Genomic DNA, 21,110 nt, shown 5'->3' on the forward strand with positions numbered 1-21,110 from the left:
CCCTCTGAGCTCCACAAACTGAAGTAGAGAGCTCCCAGGGAAGTGCAGGATGACATGGACATCCATTGCCTAGCAAAGTCTATGGAAGGAGATCAGAGTTGGGGGCGGGGTGCTGCTGTTTCCTGTCCCCTTTCACCTAGTAAGTGCAAACACAGGAAAAGGACAATGAAATTACACTGATGGTAGAAACTTCTCCACAGGGTATGTCTGCTGAGCTTTTTCCTGCCGAGGACCCACCCGTAGGTGAGTATCTATTTCCTGTCACTCCTCCTTCTCTCTTCTTTGCACTTCCTATCACTGGATGTTGTTTCATTTTCCCATTTCTATTTTTATGTAGCTCTTCCTCCTATTGTTTGCCTCTGTCAAGGGGTTTGTTGTGTTTTTTGGTTCTTTTTTGGTAGAGACCAGTGACACTTGAGCCATTCATCTTCCAGAGTTATCTCTCCACACTCTCTTTTCTGGTCCTCTTCCTTTAGCCTACTTCTGTCTTTTTCTTTCTTTAATGTATTATTAACCTTTTCCTTACCTCTTTCCTTCTGTCTGGATTTGTCTAAACTGTGGATCCTTGGGTGGAACAATGATCTTCAACAGGAGAACAAACAGCAAGTGAGGACAAGGGAGAGTGAGGAAACAGGAAGGTGAGGACTGATATAGGACATGGAGTCATCCTGTCCTATGTATTATAGAAAAAAATGTCTTCTTTTTTGTTGTTCCTAGGAAGAAAAATGAAGCCACTGAACACTCAGCAGAAAAAGCTGAAGTTAGAGAGCAGGGAAAATAGAATTGAGAGATAGCAATAATTTCTCAAGCTTGTTTTATGGAACAAAATTACTTTTATGTAATAAAGTTATTATTCTTTCAACAAATATTAACTGAGAAGATAATACATATGAGACACTGTTCAAGGAGTCTGAGGTCCCACCATGAGCAAAAGTGGCACCAAAAAACATAAGATAGGAAGAAAGAAAGCAAATAAATCCATATGAGTAAAATGTAGCAAGCAATGGTTTTGCTTACCACAGGAAGCAAAAGGCAGGGAAGCAAAAAGGCTGGGGTGGGAGGACTTCAGTTCTAAATAGTGTATTAATGGAAGGCTTCACTGAGTAGGAGGTGGGTGAAAGGGCCAGTGCATACCTGGGAAGAGCCTTCTGAAAGGAGGTAACAGGGAGCACCAAGACTCTTGAGGTTGGCAGTGAGACTTGAGTGGAGGAAATTCTGGAGTCAGCAGAAGGAAAGGAAATCTGGGTGGTGATGGAGGGCCTATTGGTGAAAGTCTTGCTTTTATACTGAAAACACTTCAGCTTTTATTCATACAGAGTCAGGTTTACCCCAGCACTATTTCTCAATAACTTGGGGGTGTGATAATGTATTCATCTTTTTTGACAGAGAGCTATGTCTGATAGGAAAAAGCACCTCCAGTTTTTAAGACTGCACATTATGGATCAGAAGGCTGCTGATGAGCTAAGAATTAGAGAAAAGTGAATTTGAATTTTCTGAGAATTTCTCCAAGATAAGTGAACATGCCCTTCTCAGGATATTTTTCCCAGAAATAGCCTGACATAATGTATACAGAACATAGATTCAAAAGTCCTGGTTGTATATTTCCTCAACTAAGGCAATCTCACCAACTTCTCAGAGTGTTTCCTGATTTGTGAAAGAGGGTTTATTTTAACAATCACTGTATTTTCACTGCAGAATCACTACAAGTTCAAATAAAATGATGGATGTGAACTGTGGGACACAAAAGTTGAATACGACTTGTTACTAATTATATGTCACCTATCCCTAGAACAAAGCAGAGACCCCTGCCTCTTATCCACAGATTAAAGATAGACGGATGAGCTCAAAATATTTGATTCTTAGTTTTTTAGACTCCATGCAGTCATCATTTTTGTATGACAAGATTACTTGCTCAAATGCATCAGAATCCTGTTTTATTTATTCAAGAATCAGAATTTGAGACTGGTACCTGAAGGATGTGGTAAGTTAAGGGGCTCCCCATTGATCCCCACTCCCTGGTATGCATGGCCTCATGTAGTTCCCTCCCCTTGGATGTGGGCTGGATTTAGTGACTCGGGTCTAAAGATTAGAAAAAGCAGAAATGATGGAACACTTCTGACATTAGCTGCTAAGAGACTTCAGCTTCCATCTAGGGTACTTTGACTCCCATCTCGTGGATCCCTCTCTCCTGGAGAAGTCAGCTTCCATGCTGTAAGGTGCCCTGTGAAAAGCAAGCAAAGCTTCCAACAGCTATGTGAGTGACCTGTGAGTGGAGTCTTTTCCAGCCATGCCTGAGAAGACTGCATCTGGCCAACAGATAGAAGCACCCAGCTAAGCTGTATCCCAGCACCTGATGCACAAAAAATGTGAGATAATAAATGTTTGCCATTGTGTTTTATTTGAGGATGTTAAATTTTTTGCCTATTTGTTATACAGGAATAGTTAACTAATAATACAATGTTAAAGTAAAAAGACTGCAGTGTTGTACTACTTGCAGAACCACACAAATGCATGATAGTAGCCAAGTATAGTGGATCATGCCTATAATTCCATCACTTGAGATACAGAGGCAGGAAGATTAAGAGTTTGAGATAAACCTGGTCTACATAGTGAGAACCTGTATCCAAAAAAGGGAGGGGGGGTAAAGAAAGAAAGGAAAGAAAAATGCCTGTTGGTGCAGTTCCAGATAAAGAAGAAATTGAATTTGAAAACAGACTGATTAAAAATGAACATGCACAGAGGGCTTTTTTTAAAGCTGGAAATTGTGAGATAAAAGAAGCCTTTTTCTATTTTTAAAAAAAAGCCTAGAAGTGCCTTTGAGGGGAAAGACAAAGTTTAACTGGGTCAGAATGTGAGGTCAATGATAAAATAGTTATAGTCAGAACATGGCAATGATTTCCAATCAGTTGTTTATATTTTTTGGTTTTTTGAGACAGTTTCACTCTAACTCAGGCTTACCTCAAATACAAAATCCTCCTGCCTCAGCCTCCAGAGTGCTGGGATTGCAGGCATGCACCACCAGGCAAGTGTGGCTAATTTATTCTTTTATGCACACTGACTACAGATATTTTGACTCTTGACAACGGTGCTTGTCTTTTAGAGTACACATGACTTCATTTCTTGATTTGGATTTGTCCATGTAAAAGCAAATCATGTCTCTGACTCCCTTTCAGCACTGTCTTTTTCTGCGGATGTGACTCAGTGATAGAGTGCTTACTTATCATGCATGAGGCCCTGGGTTAGATTCCCAGCAAATGAAGGAAGGAAGGAAAGAAAGGATGGAAGAAAGCAGGGAGGGAAGGAGGAAAAGAAGAAAAAAGGGAGGAAAGGAAGGGGAAAGAAAGGGAAGGGAAAAGGAAAAGAGGGTGGAAAAGAAGTGAGGGAAGAAGGAAGGTCAATCCTATATAATCGTGTCCATGTTTTCAGGTGACCAGGAACAACAACTGAACCATGGAGATATGGTTGAACCAATCATCCACAGATGACTTTATCCTCTTGGGAATCTTCTCTCCCACAGTTCAACTGATACTGTTCTTTTCTCTGTGGTCATGATAGTCTTCACAGTGGCCCTTTGTGGGAATGTTCTCCTCATCTTCCTCATCTACCTTGATCCACGACTTCATATGCCCATGTACTTCTTCCTCAGTCAGCTCTCCCTCATGGACCTCATGTTGGTCTGTACTAATGTGCCAAAGATGGCAGTCAACTTTCTGTCTGGCAGCAAGTCCATCTCCTTTGTGGGATGTGGTACACAAATTGGCCTCTTTGTCTGTCTCGTGGGATCTGAGGGGCTCTTGCTGGGACTCATGGCTTATGACCGCTATGTGGCCATTAGCCATCCACTTCATTATCCCATCCTCATGAATCAGAAGGTCTGTCTCCAGATCGTTGGGAGCTCCTGGGCCTTTGGGATAATAGATGGATTGGTCCAAATGGTGGTGGTAATGACCTTCCCTTACTGTGGCTTAAGGGAGGTGAACCACTTCTTCTGTGAGATGCTGTCCTTGTTGAAGCTGGCCTGTGTGGACACATCCCTTTTTGAGAAGGTGGGATTTGTTTGCTGTGTCTTCATGCTGCTCTTTCCCTTCTCCATCATTGTGGCCTCCTATGCTCGCATCTTAGGAACTGTGCTTCGTATGCACTCTGCTCAGTCACGAACAAAGGCTCTGGCCACCTGCTCCTCCCACCTGACAGCTGTCTCTTTCTTCTATGGGGCATCCATGTTCATCTACCTGAGGCCTAGGCGATACCGAGTCCCTAGCCATGACAAGGTGGTCTCTATCTTCTACACGGTCCTTACTCCTATGCTCAATCCCCTCATTTATAGCTTGAGGAACCGGGAGGTGATGGGGGCACTGAGGAAGGGGCTGGGCCATTTCAGGATTGGCAGCCAACACTGAACACAGGGTGCCTGAGTCTGCCTCCTCTTGGCTGTGTGATATCAGGTAAACAATTTCTCCCTTTGTTAGATTCTACCATAACATCTTCAGGCTGGGAAAGTTTCTTTTTTAACCTCTAAATCAGTGCTCTCTATCTCTGTTAAATAAATGGCTTTTTCCTTAATCTTCTGTGGACTGATTACTTTGTAAAATACATTAATGAGGAATGGAGGGCTTTGAAACTCAAGCACTGTGCAGATATAGGGCTAAAATCAGAATGCTCTTATTAGTGAAAACTTCCTGAGCTGAGTTTTCTAACTCCTCCCCACTAATGTATACCATTTATTCAGAGTATAGTACACACTAGATACTAGGCTATGTGCTTTATTTTTTTATGGAGATATAGTTTGTCCTCTTATTTATATGTCTCATACTAATCTACAATCTTAGATGACAAGCTTACAGATGGCAGAAAACAAGCCAATACAATGTTTGGAGAGTTTCCATCTTCCTACTGTGAAACTGGAAACTTTGTAAGGACTACTTCAAAGAATACAAATATAAAATTTTTTATATTTATGAAGAACAGGGTAAAGACTTGTTTCTGTGTTCAGTGTCTGGTCCATTGGAAATTCACCAAAATGCTGTCTATATACAGTCCTCTAGCAAAATTTTCTATCCTGTATCACTTCTGATTCTGCTTGTTTGTTTCTTCTTGTTCTTTTCCTGTGGCCAGATCTTACTATGTTGCCCAGGCTGACCATGAACTCCTGGGCTCAAGAGGTCCTCCTATTACAGCCTCCAGAGTTACTGGGCTAAACCATTTCCCCTGGAAATGAATACCAGGACATAGTAACAGAATTTGTTCTTTGATTTGAAAAGTTCATTTAAAACATTCCTATTCAAACTGTTTAAGTGATTTGTATCCATCTTACTAAACTCAGGGCCAGGCCCTTGTACATATTTTCAATAAAACTCTTCTCTGATGAAAGTAGTCAGGAAAGAGGGCAGAATTGGGTTTTGGGAATTGGGTTAAGTGTTTTCCCAGGCTATGGCAATCATGGAGAGCAGTGTCCTTAATAACAATTTTAATGGTGGGGGGTGAGGCTGGGAGTGTAGCTCAGTGGTACATCTCCTGCTTACAGTGGTCAAGGCCCTGAGTTTGATCCCACCACCACCCCCTCAACAAAAACCTACCATGGGGACATGACATTAGACAGTCAATTCAGCTAAATTCTCACAACAAACATTCTGTAGTGAATATGCTTATTGCTGCTTTACAGTTGAGGAAGCGGGGCTCATACTTGTTAAGTTTCTCCTCCCTCTTCCTGGTTTTCCTCTCCACCTCCCTGTGGGAAAGATTTGTTTTGTTGAGCAGCTGAGATGAGCAGAGAACTGTGCACGAGACTTCCTTCCCTCAGAGGTTTAACTGCCAAAGGAGGGTCTCCAAGGATTTATAAAAATAGAAGTACCTTTCTTTAGTTGAAGAGTTGCAAACTTTTCCATTGTGTGTCATGATTTATTTTTACTGATCCCTTAGTAATTAATACTACTGAGGTTGTGCCCAGTCCAGCAAATTAATTTTAAGACTATAAAATTAAGTGTCTTCTGGTAATCCTCTTCATTCTTACCCCATCCTTTTCCCTTGTCCAAATTTTAATTTGGCCTGAAATTTTCTCTTCCAAGAAGCAGTCCCAAATTAAACCCATGCACACTCAGACCTCCCGACTATTGGCATCGCTCAAACCATAAGCATCGCGAGTGTTCCAACCAGAACCATTTCTGTATAAGCACTGAACTCCCTCCCCCTTCCAAGGAGGAATATTTGCACTATAATCACTCAAACAAGTTTTACAGTTTGTTATGGTGGTCCAGGCCTCCTAGTCCCAGCTACACAGAGGCTGAGGCAAGAGAGTTGCTTGAGTCCAGGAATTTTCAAGGCCCCCCCATCCCAATAAAATGAAGTTTTATAATTTTAAAATATTCTATTCACTTTTACTTTAATCAGTTCAGCAATAGGAGCATTCCTGATTTATTTTATCTGCTTTTTTTGGCATAAATTCACTGCCTGGACAAAAGCCAGAGTTTTGTTGCTATTGTTTCATTGTTGTTTATGTGTGATTCATACAAAATCCAGATCTTGATACATGCTAGGCAAGGCTTTACAATGCAGCTACACCCCAAGCCCTAGGCTGGGTTTCAAGTTGACAAATATCTACTGAACACGTACTAGTACACAGAATAAGTTCTGGACCACGAAAGAGACTTCCCTTTTGTGCAGGCACACAATTCAATGCTCCCTATAAAATAAAAATACTATATCAAGTATAAATGTGCAGAATTGCAAAAATAGAAACTTGCTAAAATAAGAAAATAGACAAAGAAAATATGCATCCATGCATAAGAGAGTAATAGAAACAAGAGCCTTGCTGGAGGTGATGGGAGTGTGTGGTACTTGCTTCACTTTTCTGTGTACGCTTGAAACTTTCTATAATAGTTTTAAATATTCACAGGCCGCTGGCTTTTGCCATCTACCTTACCAAATCCAAGTTTCCAATCCAACTCGTTGGAATGTCACATATACATACATGTGACATATCTCTATTGCAGTCAGGTAGATCCATTTTCTTTATAATAAATATTTTTAAATACTTTACTCCTGCAGTTGAAAGACTGTGTGTTTATTAAAATTTGTTAAAGCTAAGCATGAAGCTCCAGATGACCAGGAATTATGTCTGTCATTTTCCCATAGTAAGACCCTCCAAAAACCAGGACGAAATACCTGCCATTGGGAAGAAGTGTTCAGGGGTTCAGAGATTATTACCTTCCCTGGCAAGGAAAACAAATAGCCACAGGAGAGCAGCAGAGAGCCAAGAGCCCCTCCAAGCCAGACAATAAAGGGTAGGTACTGGTTTGGATTTGTTTTGTTTTTGTTTTATTACGATTTAGCTTTTGTTTGAAGAGGTAAGAAGAAAAATTAGACAACAAGAAATATGACTGCTGAGATAGATCATCCATACAAAAAAATTAAGAAATCTCATGGTTAAACTGCATAATCTATCAAGCGGACTTAAGAGATATCTACAGAGTATTCCATCCAACAACTGAAGAACACACTTTCTTTTCAGCAGTGCATGGAACTTTCTGAAAAACAGGTTACACTTTAAGCCAGAAAGAAAGTCTCTTTTCTTATTGATGTGTATTAAATTGTGCAGGGGTTTCATTATAATCCTTCCATATAGCATATAATTTCAATATATTTACCCTATTGCTCTTTTTTAACCTCCCTCCTCCCTTCCCCTTTCCCGTCCCCTTTCACATCCCTAGGCAAGTCTTTAAAAATGTAAAAAAACATAAATAATTTCCTGTATCATAACAGTTCATGATGGATCAAAATCAGAAATAAAATTCTTATTTTATTTCTTAGAAATAAGAATTCTCTGGAAAAATTCTTAGATTTGATAAACACTTTCAGCAAAGTAACAGGATACAAAATCAACATGCAAAAACCTATAGCTTTTCTATATATGATAACAAACATGATGAGAAAGAAATCAAGAAAATAATCCCATTCACAATAGCATCAACAACAACAACAAAAAAAAACCCACCTAGGAATAAACTTAATTAAGGAAATGAAAGACCTCTAAAATGAAAATTATGAAACATTTAAGATAGAAATTGAAGAAAACACTTGAAGATGGGAAGACCTCCCATGTTCGTGGACTGGCAGAACTGATGTCGTGAAAATGGTTATACTACCAAAGCAATTCAACGTACCCCCATCAACAGTCCAATGGCATTCTCCACAGAAATAAGAAAATTAATCCTAAAATTCATATCAAGCATAAAAGACCCTGAATAATCAAAAAGACATCCTTAGCAAGAAGAGCAATGCTGGCAGTATCATAATATCTGACTTTAATTTATACAACAGAACAATAGTAACAAAAACAGTATGGTACTGGGCAAAGACAGACACATAGACCAATGGAATAGAATAGAGGACCCAGAAATAAGCCCATACAACTACAGTCATCTGTACCTCAACAATGGTGCCAAAAACAAACATTGGAGAAAAGACAACCTCTCTAATAAACGGTGCCATGAAAACTGGACATCCACATTTAGAAGACTGAAACTAGATTCCTATTGCATGCCTTATACAAAAGTCAATTCAAAACTCATTGAAGACCTGTTTTAAATAAGCTAATGTACATTAGCCAGCAGTTGGACAAAATCATCTAACATAAAGCCTATTTTATAGCAAAATGTTAATAATTTATATAATTTCTTGAATGCTTAGATCCAAAAATTATGGCAACAGTACCAACAACTGTGTGCCCTCACAGCAGTATGGTTGACTAGGAGCTATGGCTTGCTGTGACTGCCCAGCATCTCAAAAGAACATCATACAATGCATTACTAGCCTGTGAAAAGATCCAAATTCAAAACTTGAAGTACTATTTCTAGTAAACATATACCACTCTGCACCACCATAAAGTTGAAAATCCTTAAGTGAGACCACCATAAACCCAGAGCTGTCCGTGATTCTGAAAGCCACAATGGTTATGTTGGGACATCTGTGGATCAGGTACTTTGGAGGTTAGAGGGAAACACAGGTAGGCAGAGGAGATGGAGCATGATTGTGGGGATCTCAATAGCCAGACCAAGGAGCCTGCCTGGGATAAGCTGGAGAGGAAGGAGCTAGAATGGGGAAGCTGCCAAAGGCCTAAGTGAGAATGATCTAGTGGGCTTGAGTTCACTTCTCTCTGCTCAACAGCCACCACCATGCTTGGGGTTCCTGGGAAACAAGGTAGGTATTTCTGCCAACTCTTGAAGACCCTCTGGTAACTGTCAGATGTCCACAGGGCTGAGGACCTACATTCAAAGTTGAACTGAACAGGTCATTTCTGGACCTCTCCGTGAAGGAGGAAAAATTCACTGTCAGCAGCCCTTGCCTCCTGGACCATTCAAAAAAGTCCCATTGGTTTGTTTCTGTGTGTGGTCCTGAGCTGGCACCTGAGGGCTGCACATAGTCCTTCCATATTTGAAAATAAAGTGCAATGAATAAAACCTTTGCCATCCACAACTCACATTCACTAGTCCACAAAGACTGAACATTGCAGGAGGAGGTGACAGCTTGCACAGTTAATTTGGCTATGACATTCCTGAGCAAAGGCTTTAGAGGCTTTGACCAAGCTGCTATTAGAAACAGAGAGTGGGGAAGTCATTCCACAAGCAAGAGGAAATGGTCAGGGAATGGTATGGGGAGAGTAGAACCTCACATAAACTGAGGTTCTGAATGTATGGGAAGCACAGACAGCTGAGAAGGTGAGTTGAACAAATGACCAGAAAATAAGTATAGACTGGAACTTCTTAGTAGGGATTAAGGGTAGAAAAAAAGCCAAGACCCAGAAAGCTCTCACCTTGGTCCACATTCCTAAGAAATTCCCCTAAGAATGGAATTTGAACCTAAAAGGCTGGGATCATTGGGGGGGGCGGGGTGTGAGCTGAAGGAGAAAAAGCAGAGAAAGAACTGAAATGGGTGCAATTGATAGCAAAATCCCTTCTTCATAGTTCACAGAGAAAGATCCCAGGGAAAGCTAACATGTCAGAAATGTCAAGGGCTGGGAAAGATAGAAATGAGTGAGCTAAGGCATAACAGAAAATGAATAAATGAATTTGATGAGGTGCATAAATATAAAAGCTGAAGGGCTTCCAAAGACAGACTCAGATGAGCCTCATCTCTGAAAGCCAAACCAGGTATTTTTTAAGTCAGAGCCTGAAGCCAGGCAATCAGGAAGAAAAGAAGCTTCATGTAAGACCAGATCAGGGGAGGAGGCAAGATGGCTGGATAGAAGCATACAGCACTCACCTGCTCTTACACAAAGAGAAATTAAAGTCAAGGGTGTGTGGCTGCCTTTTGAGGTGACCAAGGAAGATGCTGAAATTCTACAGTACAGAAACAGAAACCTTGCAAAATTCAGAGAACTGAAACAGCAGCATATCCAAAAGGAAAAAAAATCACCTCACACACTCTCTCCACAGACAATAAGGCGCAGAGACTAATAAGGTCAAAGAAAACTTTGCCCAGCACCAGCAGCCTTCTGCTTTTGTTCTCTCCTATCAGCATCTCAGCTAAGAGGAATGTTGTCCAGCTCCAGCAGTGACTCACTCTCACTCAATCCATGCATGGCATTACAACTGAAAGAATGAGGGAGGCAGCAGCTGTGGCCCTGTCCACAGGCTTGTATAGCTAGGGTGGGAATCTGAGATCCTGCTTCTGGGCAAGTGCACTCACAGTAACAGTAGTTTTTCCTCCATCCATACTTCTGTGGGTCCCCTGAATCAGTCAGCCCCTCGCCTTGTCTCACCACACATTGCAAAGGAGGTGCTGTGATTTCTGCCCCCACGTCTCTTCCTATGAAGGAACTGCACCCTCACTGGTGTCTAATTGGAAGATAAGTGCTTTTGGCCCCTCACCAGAATCCAATTCAAGAGACCCATGGAAGTAGCAAAGCCCATAACAACAGTGCCTGAGGACACCCAAGTCATTCAAAAGGGGCCACCACTCCCATTGCAGAAGTAACCACATAGAGTGCACACCATACACTCTGCTGCCTACACTCTAGCCTGAACTGCTAAAGTCGCCATTTCTACACAACACAGAGGGAGTGGTTCTCTCCAATTCTGACACGTATGGACTGTACCCAACTCACTAACCCCAGCCAAAGAAGCTACTGGGAGATTACACTGGTGCCCACTCAGAAATAAACTCAACACTGTATAACAAACATAAACCCAAGACACATCTTTAAGAGAAGGCCATCCTATTAAAAATGATAAAAATATCCATTTCACCAGATGTGTAACCTCAATAAAGAAACACAAAAATACAATGAATAATAGTAATATGGCACCTCCTAAAGTTCATAACTCACTAGTCTCAGATTCCAAAGATATCAAAGTGGCCCTTGGGGTCCCCGGAAACAGGGGGCTTCATCACAACAATTCATATACAAACTGGAAACCAGAAAGCTGTAGAGAGACTCAGCTCTGGCACTCCGCACCCCTAATGACAGGCACAGGAAGCCGTGGGCTCAGCATTGCTGTGCCTGTAGCTCATCCAGGCAGTTCAGAAGCAGTTTAAAGTCTCCAGTGACACTGTTGAGGTGTTGAGAACCCAGTCAGAGCTCTCCCTCCTTGCCTTTCCTTTTAGCCTGGATGGTGGAGGATCTAGCATGACCTGCTCTGGGGAGCTGGTCTTCTGTGATACCATTCATCAGACCACCTGGACAGAGTCTCTGAGAGAGTGGGGCCAGGACAGATGTCCTGTGGGAAAGGGCACAGAGCAGTGGGTTAGTGGGGTTTGACCTAGACCACATCTTGGCTCTCCACATACCCTTAGACCTTGGCCATGTCCTCAAGCAGGAGTCTCTGTTTTCCAACTACATAAAGCTGTCCAACACGGGTCCCACAACCACTGTGGTGGCAGCCAGGTGGGTGAGTGACATTCCTGGTCAATTTGGAACTGCTCTTAGGAAGAGTCATGAATACCCCTCTCTGATCCTAAAGACAACTCCTGTGCAGCCTCTGCTCCATTGTCACACAGCTCTGAAACCCTTGCTGCTTTGCAAGATTAACAGTGATGGCACCAGGAAGGACACAGGAGGAATCAGATGCAGACACTCACTGGAAATGTGATTGTGTGCCTGCTCTTATTACCCGCTGCATGGGGACAGCTAACTCAGGCTCCATTGCCTTTGTCCATCTTGCTCTGTAGCCTGAGGCTGGAAAAGGGCAGCAGGATCCTAGTCCCCTGAGAGGTCAAAAGCCAGTCAGGGGTTGGGGAATATCTGAGACAAAGTGGAACATGTGGGTGCCACCAGGGATAGAGTGCCACCTTCATGGAGTGCTGGGGTTAGGGTAGAAGTCTGAAGTGAGCACTTTAATTTCAGCCCATAGTAGTGGTTTTTTAAATGTGTATTTCATAAAACTCTTATTAAATCTGTTTTTTTAAAAAAAAAAGATATCAAGGTGGATGAAATGCCTGAAAAAGAATTCAAAAGAATGATTTCTGAAAGCACAAATAGATACAAGAGACTACAAATAAATATTTCAATAATATTAAGAAGACAACACAGGATATGAATGAGAAATTCAACAAAGAGATATTTTTAAAACATACACATACTGACAAACCTTTAGTTAGACTAACCAGAGAGAGAGAAGGCTCAAAAACATTAAATTAGTTAAAAGAGATCCTGCAGGGGGAGGAGAGGTTGGTACCTGTGGGAGTGGGAGGAGGTGAGGAAAGGGTGTGGGAGGGTGAATGTGGTGCAAATACTGTGTACACATATATGTAAATCGAAAAATGAGACCTGATGAAACTATTCCAGGAATGGAGGGAGTGGGGGATAAAGGAGAATGATGGAGGCGGTGAATTCAAATATGATACATTTGATATATTTTAAGAACTTTTGTAAATGTCACAGTGTATCCTCACCCAGTCCAAATACAAAAAAATAATTAATTGATTAACTTAATTTAAATCCAGGCATCTGTGGCTCATGCCTGTAATCCTAGCTACATAAGCGGCCAAGTAAGATCAGTAGGATCACACTTCCAGGCCAGCCTGGGAGACCCTACCTCCAAAACAACCAGAGCAAAAAGGATTGGAGGTGTGGCTCATAGGGCAGAATGCCTGCCTAGCAGTTGTGATTACCTGAGTTCAAACCCCAGTACCATCATAAATAAATAAATAAAATTAGAGGTGAAAAAGGAGACATTACAACTGATACTGATACTATAGAAATTTAAATGATCATTAGATATTATTTTGAAAAACTATATGCCAACAAGTTGGATAATTTAGAAGAAATGGACAAATTTCTGAACATATATGACCTACAAAAATTTAACCAAGTAATATAAAAGTCAGAATAGGCCAATAACAAGTAATGAGACTGAATCAATAATTAAAAGTATCCTAAAAAGAAAAACTCAGGACCAGATGGTTTCACAGCTGAATTTTACCAAACATTTAAAGAACCAAAACCAATGTTTCTCAAACTATTCCATAGAAATGAAAGGGAGGGGACACTTCCAAACCCATTCTATGAAGCCAACATTTCCTTGTTATCAAAACCTGATGAGGATACACAAGAAAAGAAAACTCTAGGCTAATATCCTTGATGATCGTAGATGCAAAAATCCTCAATAAAACCCAAACCAAACTCAGCAACACGGTTTAAAAAAGATCATACGTCCTATAAAGTTAGATTCATCCCAGGTATGCAAGGCTGGCTCAACATACACAAATCAATAAATGTGTTACAGAGCATAAACAGAATCAAGAACAGAAATCACAGAAGCATCTCAGAGATACAGAATAACTTGGACAAAAATTCAACATTACTTCATGATAAAAGCCTGAAGAGAGCAGGAATAGAAGGATCATACCTCAACATAATAAAGTATAAACAGTAAACCTGCCTTATTCATAGATTCATTACACAAGACTTTGACCAAACACAAATAAAATAATAAATAAATAAATAAATAAAAGTTAAGAAAACAATGTGAAAACCCTGTTTGTGTAATATGCAGTCCAATTGATGTTGAGAAGCTGTCAGTCAGTCCCACGTTGTTGTCAGTTGTGTTTAAATCGTTGTGTAATCTTCTCAGTGTTTCCCTGCCCTTCATTTCCTGAAAACACGCCTCCCAAAAAGCAAAAGTTATGATAATCCTCCCTAACCCAAAAGAGCACATAATGTGCTTATCTCTAGAGCCCTTAAAAATATTTTTGCAGATGCAATTTTTATTTTATTTTTTCTCTTTTTGATTTGTGTGTATTGATTGTAGAAAGTGGTTTCATTTTGGTATTTCTATACTTGCGTATAGTGTACTTTGATCAATTTTTCCCCATCTTACTTTTTTGTATCTACTCTCCACACTTTTTTGAACAATTTTAACAGGTTTCATTATTCTAGTTCATATACATATATAAAGTACTCAGATCACATTCACCCTCTCTTTTCACTCTCCTCCTTCCCATTGGTTCTCACCCTGCCCCAAACAGTTTTGCATTCATGTCAGTTTTTTTAGGTCTAGATTCCACATTTGAGCGAAAATACAATATTTTTCTTTCTGGCTTAATTTTCTTAACATGATGATTTCCAGTTCCATCTATTTTCCTGCAAATGACACAATTCCATTTTTATGGATAAATAATAGTCCAATATGCATATATACCATATTTTCTTTATCCAGTCTTCAGTTGATGGACACTTAGACTGATTCCATAGTTTGCTATTGAAAACAGTGCTGCTATAAAAATGAGTGTGCAGTTCTCTCTACTGAATGCTGATTTACATTTCTTCAGATAATGTCCAGAAGTGGATCATATGGCAGTTTTAGTTTTAGTTTTTTGAGGAACCTTCATACTAATGTACACAGTGGCTACACTAATTTATACTTCCATCAATAGTGTAAAAGTTTCCTTTTTCCCTGCATCTCTGCCAACACTTGTCATTTATTTTCTTGATGATTACCATTCTGACCGGGGTTTGGTATGCATTTTCTTTATGCTTAAGGATGCATTTCTTCATGTTTTTACTGGCTATTTGCACTTGTTCTTTTGAGAACTGTCTGTCCAATTTATTTGCCCATTTATTAATTGGACTTCTTGTTTTGGTGTTTAGTTTTTGGAGCTCCCCATATATTCTGGACATTAATCCTTTATCCAGTGAATACCAGGGGAAAACCACCCTCCTACCAAAACTGTGCAGGCCCCTGAATCTGTGAGATTCAGGTACAACGAAGCTTAGCAGTAGCCTTGATGGCCAAGGAATTATCTCCACCACCCACCCACCCCATTCGTGGACAGCATAGCTATTGCCAGGCCAGTGCTCACAGAGCTCTGGAACTACCTTGGCACCACACAGAAACCTGTGCACCAGTTGGATGGACTTGTGTTTTGGCTTGCGTCACCACCAGCTGTTCAGTTGCCTTGGTTCTGTTAAGCTCAGGTGCAACCCATCTTAGCATCAGCCTGGGAAGTGAACAGATTGCCTTCACTAACATTGCCCCAACCTCAGGCAGCGCAGTGTGGTGCAAGAACACTTTTAACAGAGGCAGGACAGGGTAGAAAGCAGAAGTCTTTGCCTTGGAACTTAATGATGGACTGGTGAAACCTAACATTAGGAGATCCAATCACCCTTTATCCCCCAGCCTACTGCACACAGAGCCTCTTAAACAGTCAGCTCCAGTGCCAGAGGAGGACATGAAGCCCACTTCCATCAGATTTCTATTCTAGCTAGTACCACCTGTGGCCATGAATCCACATCAGCAATAGATATATCTGATAGCAGCATGGACCTTGGCCCCTACCCCAGTGTGGTGCTTGTCTTGACGGGCTGTAAACTCAGAGTACAACACAGATTATTGGCATTGGTGTGACATAGGAGCCTGGGGCTGGTCAATCCATGGTGACTCTTCCCAGAGCTAGGCAGAATATTTCAGTGCCTATCCACAGGCTATAGACTATAGATGCACTAGATGAGACATCTGAGCCAACCCCGGGGGAGGCTTGTGGAGACAGATTAGTCTTTCTAGATATTTTCTTATTTCTTTGTGACTAATACACCAAGACTGCATTTAAGACAAGCTTGGTTCTGGATTACCCTCTAGTAATGAGAGTGACAACACACCAACAGCAGATTCCTGGTGACTCTGGACCTGGTTTCCAAAATCTAGCTCTGAAATAGAAGTGATGACAGCTCAGGGAAAATCAGTAGCCTACTTAGACTGTCTGAAATATCAGCAAGGACCTATGAAGAGGAAGATGGGAATGTATACCTGATCCTTCAATGCCCAGATGGTGCCCCATGCCAACAAGTATCAAGAGCTTTCAGGAAATCATGACCTAATTTAGTTCTCAAAAAAAAGGTGCCAGTAACTGACCAGGCAGTAAAAAGTTTGGAAGAAAGCTCAGAGAATTCAAAGCAGCTGTTTTAAAGAAACTCAATGAATTTGAAGAAAACAAAGAAATGTTTCAATACGCTAACAAAGAAATTTATCTGATAAAATAGACTAATTCAAAAGCATTAAAAAGAGACAACAAATATCATTATGTCATGACAAAGAGGATTTGGGGCAGGGCAGGCCAGCTCTGACCCCTGGCCCGGGGCACCTCACACCTGAGGAGGTCTCCACGGCAGGGGAGGATCCTTGGGACGAAGCGGGACACTGAGGTGGATTTCGAACCCGTGACGGACCCAGAGCACAGCCTGGTATCCGGCAAGACGGCCTCTAGTGGACCCTCGGGGAAATTCATTGATCGACTGAGCAATAGTGGTTGACGGCATCATTAGGACTTGGCTGGCTTGAGATCCCATCTCACGGGCGGTATCTGGGGTCTTGGTTTTCCAGCAGCAAACTTCAAATCCAGGTATTTCATTTGTACTACAAATGACACCCACATACTTGATGCAGATCACTGCCAAGGCCACGGAGGCCTTCGGCAGAATCTGACCTACAATAGGTGCAAGTGACATTTGTGCGTCTCCAACCTTGTAGCCTGGATTTCATCACTTTAAATGGTTGTGAACCGATGAAGCTGTGTCCGCATAAAGAGACAGACAACCCACTTGTGTGAACTATAGAGGTCGTGGACACATTTGCATTGGGTTCATAGTGCTGTAATGCACTCAGATTCCTGCTAGTTCCCCTAAGTTCTTAGAGGACTTTTTGCCTTTTGAATCAGAGAGTTGCAAAGTTCGATGAAGAATGGCCGTTGTGGATAAGCACAAAGTCAAGCACCAGCGATTGCACAGAATTTGTGAAGGTATCTGCTACCAGATCACGAACGGCCCCTGCACTCCCGCCCCCTGGTGGCATTGTTGGATGGCAGAGACTGCACCGTGGAGATTCCCATCTTGAAGGACCTGGCCTCTGTGGCCTTCTGAGATGCACAGTCCACTCAGGAAATCCACTACAAGGTGTTAGACGAAGCAGTGGGTGCCATGATGTACCACACCATCGCCCTTTCCAGGGAAGACCTGGAGAAGTCAAGGTGCTGAGGGTGATTGTGCAGATGGACTGTGGCCATGACAACGTGGACATCAAGGCTGCCTGCGAGCTTGGGATCGCTGTGTGCAACATCCCAACTGCAGCTTGGAAGCTGATTCCACCATCTGCCACATCCTCAATCTGTACCAGTGGAACATGTGGCTCTACCAGGCTCTGTCAGAAGGCATAGGAGTACAGAGTGGGGAACAGATCAGAGAGATGGCCTCAGGAGCAGCCCGAATCTGTGGGGAGACACAGGGCCTCATTGGCTTGGTCACATGGGGAAGGCTACTGCTGTTGGAGGCAAGGCCTTTGAATTCGGTGTCATATTTTATGACCCCTACTTGCAAGATAGGATAGAGCAGTCTTTGGGTGTACAGAGGGTCTATACCCTGCAGGACTTGCTTTATCAGAGTGTCTGTGTATCATTGCACTGAAGTCTCAACCAACATAGCCACCACTTCATCAATGACTTTACTATCAAGCAGATGAGGCAAGGGGCATTCCTCATGAATGCAGCCCCCAGTGGCCAGGTAGATGAGAAAGCCTTAGCCCAGGCTTTCAAAGAGGGCAGGATAAGAGGGGCAGCCCAAAACGTGCATGGATCAGAGCCCTTTAGCTTTGCCCAGGTCCACTGAAAGATACACTGAATCTCACCTGTACTTCCCACAAGGCCTGGTATAGTGAACAAGCATCACTAGAGCTGAGGGAGGCAGCTGCCACGGAGATCTGCCAAGCAATCACAGGTCGCATCCCAGAAAGCTTAAGAAACTGTGTCAACAAGGAATTCTTTGTCACAGCAGCTCCTTGGTCAGTAAAAGACCAACAAGCAATAAATTCATCCAGAGCTCAATGGTGCCCTATACAGGTATTCATCAGGCATCGTAGATGTGGCTCCTGGAGTACTTCCTGCAGCCATGGAAGGAATCATCCCTGGAGGCATCCCTGTAACTCACAACCTCCTTACAATAGCACAACTTTCCCAAGCTCCCTCTCCCAACCAGCCCACAAAACATGGGGACAGTCGAGAGCACCCCAACAAGCAATAGCACAGAATGCTGAAAGGTAATCATTCAGATAATCTTGGGACCAAGACAAGAGGTGGTGGAAAATGGATAAACTAAGAGAAAAGGAATTTGGAAGTCTTTTTAACTAACCCTGGACATATGCATCATTGATGTTGCAGTGTTAAAGATACAAGAGCAAGAAAACTGAAAGTGTCATCTGCTTACAGAAGCGCTGAAAGACTAGGACGTGATTTATTAATGACCATCTTCTGTTATTGTGTGTTAAGTTTTTTATCTATTCATCAAATCACAAAGACTAAATAGAGCTTTTTCCTTTATCAGTTCCTTGGCCACAGCAGGTCCTGAGCAACTTGCTCTAGAATGTCGCATCAAGACTTCCAAACACCAAAATAAAAAATATTGAGAGAAAATCCCCATCTTATGACTCTAGTCCTTTTGGGCCATAGGGGCTTGTTACCTCTTTTTGCTAATAGGAAGATTAAATTACTGTAAAATGGGGAGAAAACTGTTTGCCTGTGTTAGACATCTGCACAGGTAGGATTGAAGACAGTACAGGCTCCTGTACAGAAGTGTCTCACATCTGAACTGCATTCTGAGCAGGCAAGTTGGTTGTAAGTTCCGTAATTCCCTCTGATGGTGCAAGAAAAAAAAAAGGAAAGAAAGAAAGCAAAGAAAAAAGAAAAAAACTATTAAGTTTCACAAGTTGTTTGTACTGAAATATATTTTCTCAGTTTCAGATCCTCAGCTATTTTATGGAGTGGAAAGTCTTAAACTGTAAAGGTTCAAGAAGAATGATGTTACATTTCCTTATGTCTCAAAAAATACTTTTTTATGGTAACTTGTCAGATTGTCTATGAACAAATCCACTTTTTTTAGACATTGATAAATTTTTTTCTTCATGTGATATTTTATATAAGAACACTTCAGATGTATTATTAGATGTGACTGATTTTACCAAGTCCTGTTAGATTTGTATCAACTAGTTACATGTTCTACTTTTGTGAAGCATTGCCTTTTTGTTTAAAAAGATGGCGTATTTTGAGCCTTTTTATAGATACATTCCTGTTTTTTGTGATAAGAGAAAACTTTAAACTGTCTCAAACAAAAAATAATGGCTATTGTAACTATGTTTTGTTTTAGTGTGAGTTATTGTTACTGTGTTTGTTTATTGTAAAGGTGGACATTTAATGTTCAGTGCAGTTCTCAATAAAAAGTAATCAAAATTTCTTTTAAGTTCTCAAATTCAAGTACATCTCACCATGTAAAAGTTCTCCATTTGAGATGTTTAAAGTCAAGTGCATTGCCGCTTAGCCAATTTCCAACTCCAAGAGTCTATCTATCTAGACAGACTTGAGAGTGCTAACAATTACCTCATTGTAATACAGTGTTTAACTGAAAAATCAAGACCTCACACAACTCCATCTCTCTCAAATTATGAAACCCTTAAAATGAAATAGCGAATTAGAGCAAAGTCAATTCCAGAAACAAAGCTGGTCAACTTTTAGAATTTTGGGGGGAGTGAGGGGGGCTGGCCAATAACCTAATTATTGAAATAGTTATAAAAGAAGTATTGAAAAAAACAAAAAAATTAACAGCCATTTCTATAGATTGAGAACTTTAAGTTGATTTCATGGATCTTCCTTTTAAAACAGCGTTAAGCCATTCATATCAGTAATATAGAGTCCCATGAGTCTAAGTTCAAACTCCCTCTGAACCTTTCCTTATCCTTCACTTATCATTAAAGAAAGTGTCCTACAGCATCAAAAAAGCAAGAAGAAATAATGATTCTAAATATGTACGACTCAATATCAAATCACCCAAATATATAAAGCAAGTATTAATAAACCTGAAGACAGAATCCAACACAATAATAGGTGTAGACTTTAGCACCTCACTTTCAGTAATGGACAGATCATCCAGACAAAAAAAAATCAATAAAAAATATTAGAGTTAAATACCACACTACAACAAACGAGCCTAACAGACATCTGCAGAAAATTCCCTCCAACAGATGCTGAATACACATTCTTTTGGTCAGGATATGGAATATTCTCCAGGATAGATCACACAACAGCCACAAAACAAGTCTCAACAAGTTTTTAAAAATTGAAATTACATCAAGTGTCTTTTCTGATGACAATGGAATAAAGCTAGATTAAATAACAAAAATCACTTTGGAAATATACAAATACATGAAAATTAATCAACCATTGAATAACCAGTGGATCACAGAAGAAACCAAGAAGGAAAATTTGAAATGTCTTGAAACAAATGAAAATAGGGACACCACATATCAAAACCTGTGGGAAGCCAGGTGTGGTGGCTCACAGCTGTAATGCCAGGATGAGGCAAGAGGATTATTAGTTCGAGGCCAGCCCAGGCTACATAGAAAGACCCTGTCTCCAGTGAAAAGTAGAACAATCTTAAGTAAACAACCTATTGCTACATCTCAACAAGAACAAACTAAACTCAAAATTAGTAGAAGGAAAAAAATAATAAAGATTGATGTGTATTAAAAACTACTGAAAATGGGGAGTGGGAGGTAAAGGGGTAAGGGGGAGTAATGGAAGGGAGTGGACCAAAGTAAAGTACACCCACAGCAGGGATACATTGAGAAACCCCTTTGAAC

At 41.1% G+C, this 21,110-nt stretch overlaps 2 pseudogenes; both read left to right on the forward strand.

Annotated features, from left to right (window-relative positions):
- The first annotated feature begins 3,299 nt into the window (after positions 1-3,299).
- Positions 3,300-4,544, forward strand: LOC109679411 (olfactory receptor 2V2-like; annotated as a pseudogene).
- A 12,627-nt stretch (positions 4,545-17,171) lies between these two features.
- Positions 17,172-18,548, forward strand: LOC141418208 (C-terminal-binding protein 2 pseudogene; annotated as a pseudogene).
- The last annotated feature ends 2,562 nt before the right edge of the window (positions 18,549-21,110 follow it).

Source organism: Castor canadensis, chromosome 16, assembly GCF_047511655.1.
Source record: "Castor canadensis chromosome 16, mCasCan1.hap1v2, whole genome shotgun sequence".
Taxonomy (NCBI): Eukaryota; Metazoa; Chordata; class Mammalia; order Rodentia; family Castoridae; genus Castor; species Castor canadensis.